The sequence below is a fragment of the Oncorhynchus mykiss genome, unplaced genomic scaffold (assembly GCF_057628025.1).
Source record: "Oncorhynchus mykiss isolate SJ-2025 unplaced genomic scaffold, ASM5762802v1 scaffold101, whole genome shotgun sequence".
In the NCBI taxonomy this organism is placed as follows: domain Eukaryota; kingdom Metazoa; phylum Chordata; class Actinopteri; order Salmoniformes; family Salmonidae; genus Oncorhynchus; species Oncorhynchus mykiss.
The window spans coordinates 1,694,249-1,701,796 of NW_028322100.1; positions in this window are offsets into that span (position 1 = coordinate 1,694,249).

The window sequence follows — 7,548 nt, forward strand, 5'->3', positions numbered from 1 at the left end:
AACACAGTTAACCTCTCCACCCTGACCTCTGGAAGTCAACATGTAGTATAAGTATTCAACACAGTTAACCTCTCCATCCTGACCTCTGTGAGTCAACATGTAGAATAACTATTCAACACAGTTAACCTCTCCACCCTGACCTCTGTGAGTCAACATGTAGTATAAGTATTCAACACAGTTAACCTCTCCACCCTGACCTCTGTGAGTCAACATGTAGTGTAACTATTCAACACAGTTAACCTCTCCACCCTGAACTCTGTGAGTCAACATGTATTCAACACAGTTAACCTCTCCACCCTGACCTCTGTGAGTAAACATGTAGGGAAGGCTTCCTCTGACAGGTGGTTTGCCAGTCTATTTATAGACAACAAGTGCTCGTGTTTTAGGAAACAGGGGATCAATGCAAGGGCTTCCCCTGGGCTGGCTGGCAGTAAATATTTATGGACTATTGTGGTGTGTGTGTGTGCTCTGTTTAGAAAACAGGCAGGTGATCACTGCAGTAGATTAATGTGTGTGTGTGCTCTGTTTAGGAAACAGGCAGGTGATCACTGCAGTAGATTAATGTGTGTGTGTGCTCTGTTTAGGAAACAGGCAGGTGATCACTGCAGTAGATTAATGTGTGTGTGTGCTCTGTTTAGAAAACAGGCAGGTGATCACTGCAGTAGATTAATGTGTGTGTGTGCTCTGTTTAGGAAACAGGCAGGTGATCACTGCAGTAGATTAATGTGTGTGTGTGCTCTGTTTAGGAAACAGGCAGGTGATCACTGCAGTAGATTAATGTGTGTGTGTGCTCTGTTTAGGAAACAGTCAGGTGATCACTGCAGTAGATTAATGTGTGTGTGTGCTCTGTTTAGGAAACAGGCAGGTGATCACTGCAGTAGATTAATGTGTGTGTGTGCTCTGTTTAGGAAACAGTCAGGTGATCACTGCAGTAGATTAATGTGTGTGTGTGCTCTGTTTAGGAAACAGGCAGGTGATCACTGCAGTAGATTAATGTGTGTGTGTGCTCTGTTTAGGAAACAGGCAGGTGATCACTGCAGTAGATTAATGTGTGTGTGTGCTCTGTTTAGAAAACAGTCAGGTGATCACTGCAGTAGATTAATGTGTGTGTGTGCTCTGTTTAGGAAACAGTCAGGTGATCACTGCAGTAGATTAATGTGTGTGTGTGCTCTGTTTAGGAAACAGGCAGGTGATCACTGTGGTAGATTAATGTGTGTGTGTGCTCTGTTTAGGAAACAGGCAGGTGATCACTGCAGTAGATTAATGTGTGTGTGTGCTCTGTTTAGGAAACAGGCAGGTGATCACTGCAGTAGATTAATGTGTGTGTGTGCTCTGTTTAGGAAACAGTCAGGTGATCACTGCAGTAGATTAATGTGTGTGTGTGCTCTGTTTAGGAAACAGTCAGGTGATCACTGCAGTAGATTAATGTGTGTGTGTGCTCTGTTTAGGAAACAGGCAGGTGATCACTGCAGTAGATTAATGTGTGTGTGTGCTCTGTTTAGGAAACAGGCAGGTGATCACTGCAGTAGATTAATGTGTGTGTGTGCTCTGTTTAGGAAACAGTCAGGTGATCACTGTAGTAGATTAATGTGTGTGTGTGCTCTGTTTAGGAAACAGTCAGGTGATCACTGTAGTAGATTAATGTGTGTGGACAAGGAAACATAATGAAACATATTTCAAAGCGTTAAATACAGTAAATGTGACTCCAAAATGGGCACAAAATAATCTGAAACACGACCAAAACAAACAGCAAAATAATCTGAAACACGACCAAAACAAACAGCAATATAATCTGAAACACGACCAAAACAAACAGCAATACATTTTAAGAGTGCAAATTGCGTACTATGAATATGAGAGCAAATGCTTAACTTTTCACTACTTTAATATACAGAAGTGAATTAGTCCCAATACTTTAAGTTCCCCCTAAAATGAGGGGGACTTATGTACAAAAAGTGCTGTGATTTCTACATGGTTCCCCCCGACATGGATGAAAGAACCCTCAAATTTAAGCTGACAACACTTTAACCTCACAGTCATTGTATCATATGAAATCCAAAGTGCTGGAGTACAGATCCAAAACAACAACAAAAAAATGCGTCACAGCCTGTCACGTTCTGACCTTTATTTACGTTGTTTTGTATTTATTTAGTATGGTCAGGGCGTGAGTTGGGGTGGGCAGTCTATGTTTGTTTTTCTATGTTTTGGGGCATTTCTATGTTTCGGCCTAGTATGGTTCTCAATCAGAGGCAGGTGTCATTAGTTGTCTTTGATTGAGAATCATACTTAGGTAGCCTGGGTTGCACTGTTTGTTTGTGGGTGATTGTCTATGTTAGTGGCTTGTGTCAGCACAGGTCTAATTTGTAGCTTCACGGTCGTCATTTTGTTTACTAGTTTTGTATAGTTTTCAGTGTTCAGTACTCTCTTGATTAAAGATTTACCATGGACACTTACCACGCCGCATATTGGTCCTCTGATCCTTTTCGCCTCTCCTCTTCAGATGAAGAGGAGGACGACCGTGACACAGTCCCAATACTTTTGGAACTCACTGTATCATAAATAGCATGAGCAGGGAACCTTGTACCAGCACGCAATTAAAATATAAACTACATATTTCATGAAATGCATTAGCAATACTCATTTAAACACTGAGTATTGCTATGCATTTCATGAAATATATAGTTTATATATTAATCCGTGTTAAATGAATTAGCAAGATATTGATTCTTGACTACACCATTCACCACAGATGAATAGGGGAAGCATATGTATCTTTGCTAACACCCTGCAGTCAGGTTTTCACACCAGTAGACTAGCTAGCTATGTAAACAACGCCCACCATCCAAACATCATCCAATTTGGGATTTTGACTGTTCAGGGCCTTTCAACATGATTCCAACATGATTTTGACTGTTCGGGGCCTTCAAGTGTATGTTTATTGGCTTTTAACAGTATCCTATGCCTGCCAGAAATGATTGCCCCTCAGGGATGAATGAAGTTCATTAACCGTTATTGTTCATGGTAATGCTAATGTTTCTATTTGGCAGCGCAAGGGGAGACACGTCAGACTGAGGAGTGAGTTTCACAGATCCCCCCCATCTGCAAACACAAGCAATAACAAGTCGATACCCATTTAGGAAAAAAGCATTTCATGTATTCAGTAACATTAGACTTATCCACATTTTCCAGAGGGTTCAAATTGCAATGAGTTAGAGGCTAGATAGCTTTGTCAGCATATCAGACACATAGCGGAGCCCTCCGACTTTTATGAGAGGGCTATAAATACATCCACAGTGGCGGGAAAGGTTGGAAGGAAAGCCAAACAGTCAGCCGAAATCAGGGGAGAACGACTGCGCCCCTCTCATTGAAGCCATGCAGTTCAAGGCCGACCTGGGTACTGCAGGCTGTCGTTTCCAGAAACAGTCCATGGGCCAGACCCCCACATTTGGGCCGTAGGGTTCACTTGGGGTGACAATGTCTCACAGTGATTTCGTTGAAGGTCCATGTCCCTGGAGCTGTAACACGTGTGATAGCAGTGCAGAAATGGTTGCTTTCACTGTGTTTTCACATTTTCATTCATCCCTCCATCCTATTCATTTCCCCCATTGGAGAGGGTAGGGATTTTACCCCATCACAAACAATGTCCGTACACAACAAGTTATTGCTCACACATACCCAATACTCATTCAGTATATAATTGAAAAGCATTGATTCACAGCTATCCACTAGACACATTTTCGGGGATATGTTCAGGTCAACAGAACTTTGACCTTTGACATCTAGGGCACATATCAGAATTACCTGAATAAATTGCTTTTAAAAAGGAAACCCTAATACATTTTAAACTTTGTTTGACAAGTGGAGCTGACAGGTCATGACATCACCCTTTCAAATGTATATAATATAACCAAATGTGACAGCAACACCTTCAACTATTGTTTAAAATTAGCCCATATTGTGCAATTGACATGAGAATGGTGGAAGTTACGTTTTTGGATGGTAACTTTGGTGATATAAGCACCAAATGACATACGCACGGCTAGAACAGGTTTCTAAAAAGATTTGTAGATTACAAGACAATCACAGAAGACTTGTTCTAATATGGCCGACAAACAACTCAATGGGGTCCCATTCGCATGACCATACCTGTATGAAATATAATTGTAGACGCATGCACGCACGCACGCACGCACACACACGCACACGCGCACACACACGCACGCACACACACGCACGCACACACGCACGCACACACGCACACACACGCACGCACACACTGGATGTATTTCTGACCACTGAACATGGCCATATTGGGCTCGTAACTCATCTGTTGCTTTGGTAGACTGTACTTCTTACAACTCTGCTATCGACTGTATGGGATGAAATTGGAGTTTCAAGAACAGCTCAGCAGTTGGGGTTTGATACTTTGACATCTCTATGTCATATGGTCATAAAGCAATCCCAAACAACTTTAGGCTGCATGTAATTCTGACTTCCAGTTTCGGGAATAGGGCGATTGGCAGGAGAAGGCTGCTGACGGGGGGGGGGGGGGGGGGGTAATCATTTTGACTACTTGTTTGTCCAAAGATCTGTAAAGCTTCATGGAAAACACAACCGATCCCCATGTGTTTATCCTTGAGCATTTCTGAGATTAATATTACATTGACTTCACACTGCATGCGAGAAAAGTGAAGACCTCATAACCTGTAATGTGGATCACAGAGAGATCCGGTTCAGAACAGCACATTATTTAGACCTCATAACCTGTAATGTGGATCACAGAGAGATCCGGTTCAGAACAGCACATTATTTTGACCTTATTAGTCGACCACGAGGTCCTCACATTGCTGACGTTGGCCCCCCATACTAAATTTATAGCGAGATATGTGACCTGGAAATAAGATCTGAATGAACCCTGCTCGGTTGTTTTGTGGATCCATGCCACAGACATTTCATATCCAGATATAGAGTTTTACTGCTGTGACATTTTAATGGATTGAACCGTGTAAAAAAAATGCTGATGTGAGCCAAGGCGCTAGGGTGTCTCAGGGTAACTCCAGAGCCGGCCCTAGCCTTTTGGGGACCCTAAACTAAATGTTGTTGCCCCCCCCACCCAATTTTATAACACATTTTCTGCAATTCTATACATTTTTACGTGACTTATGGAATGTTAATATGAGAGTGACAAACAAAATCAATGGGGGGCCCCCTGGAGGTTAAGGCCCCTGAGCTCATGCCCTGCGAGCCCGGTTGATTTGTTATTTTACTAGGCAAGTCAGTTAAGAACAAACTCTTATTTTCAATGACGGCATAGGAACAGTGGGTTAACTGGTCTAGGAACAGTGGGTTAACTGCCTTGTTCAGGGGCAGAACGACAGATTTTTTTACCTTGTCAGCTGAGGGATTCAATCTAGCAACCTTTTAGATTACTAGTCCAACAGCTCTAACCACTAGGCTACCTGGCACCCCAATTCAACCATGGTTACTACAAATGTATATAGCTGGCTAGACTATCTCAGCAAGCTACAAAATCTTAGCTGACATGGGCTAATTAAGAGTGTCAGTGATAGAGGTTTTCTTGGGTCCTGAAAATGAGACTCGCACCGAATTGGAACCACAAAATTCCAACCCGACTTCGACAGGACCAGGTACATTTTTTGAAGATCAATACCCAACTCGATTTGGATCCGAGGTTGACCAGATCCTGACCTGAAACATGTCCAAGATTTGTCCGAAATGGTTTCACACATCCATTTTCTGTTGCATCTAAAATAATGGCCATCAAACAGGACCCGACCCAGATCCGAGGGTCTTTCTATGGAATTTCGGACCGGTTCGGGTCCCGGGTAATCGGGTGGACCCGTGAAGACCTTGATTCAGTCATTGACATACATTCTAACTCCTAATAGTAACTTGAGAACCCGACAGATTTCCTAATTATTATTATTTTTTACTTATTTTGGGGGGGTGGGGGGGTCGGGGGCCCCCTATGCCAGTTATGGCACGTAGTGGCTAGAGCCGGCTCTGCCTGAGGAATTAAAGCACTCTTAAAATGTATTGGATGAAGTGTTACTGTCTGATCCTCTGAAGGGCCTGCCACAATACGTCAAATATGTACAATGACAGTTTTATAATGACAGTTTACTCAACTGTTTAATGCCATCTGGCAGTTGAGAGTGTGTCAGAGGCCAGAAACTCCTGTTCTGGACAGCCCATCCACATGGTGTGCAGGTTCGTGTTCCACCCCAGCGCTAACAGGGCGGGTTTAGCTAAATCAACGGATCATTCTCTTCAATTTAGCCCTTAATTACCTAAAATCAGGTTCAGTGTGTTAATGAAGAAATACAACTCAGTTCATTCAGGAATTGAACTGAAATTCCAATATTTCACAAGGTTTTTAATGAGAAATTATTGCAGGTCAATTCCTAAATTGACTCGAAATGACCTCAGCCCTGATCTCGATACAGTGCATTGTGAGAAGACCCATGGCTGTAAAGTCAGCTGAGGTGTTTGTGGCCAAATTCACAGTTGTCTATTCCTCTGACATCCCCACCCCACTGATTTGCAGATGATTAACAAGTTTGGAGCTTAGAGAAAGCATGTCCCTCGGATACAGAAACACCGGTCATGTGTCATGCCAGATCTTTGCACATTAAAATAACTTGAATGTCATAAACTCTTAGTCTGCATGGTGTTGATGTTCTCTCCACCCACAAACACGCCAAGTAAATATCTTCTGTCTAATAGCAGTGACAACGGAGCCAGATTTTGGCTGTGTGGAAATGTTGGCAGAAAAACCAAACAATAAACCTTGGCTGCAGTGAAGACTAGAGCACAGTCCAAGAAATGAAAAGGCCTTGACGGTCCTCCCAGATGGTCAGCTCCCTGCTCAACTTGTGCATCCAGCAGAGATAGAATGGTTGTGCATCAGCAATTTTCTGTTCTTATATCAGTCACTGAATTAGCCATGTCAGCTAATTTTTAGATTAATTTACCAATCTAGTCAGCTATCTAAACTCGTAGTAATCATGGCCTAAACCGGCCGGGCACGCAGGGGCCATGACTTCCACTGTGGCCCAAATCTCACTTAGGGCCCCAAAAGGCTAGGGCCGGCCCTGTGTAAGGTTTCACCCTATTGAACATTAATGCGGCTGCACCATATTAGACACAAAGAACATTTAAACGACTATTAAATGCAGAGGTTTGATAAAAGCAAAGATGAGATAGATAATTGAAGAATGTGAAATGCCTGACTTGAAAGAACAACTTCCTGGTTTGATTTATTAGGATCCCTATTGGCCCGACGCCAATGGTGACAGGTAGTCTTACTGGAGTCCGACACACAAGCAAAAAAAGACATTACAGACAAAAGACTTTAGGATTTACATACATTTAAATACATTAACATCTAGTGTGTGTGTGCATTACATTGCTGAATCACGTGTTAAAAATAAGTTAAAGAAATGTCTCTGTGGCTCCCTCACAAGTTGCTACAGCTGTCTGTTAGAAAGATATTAAAACTGTATATGTAAAGGATTCATTAAACTG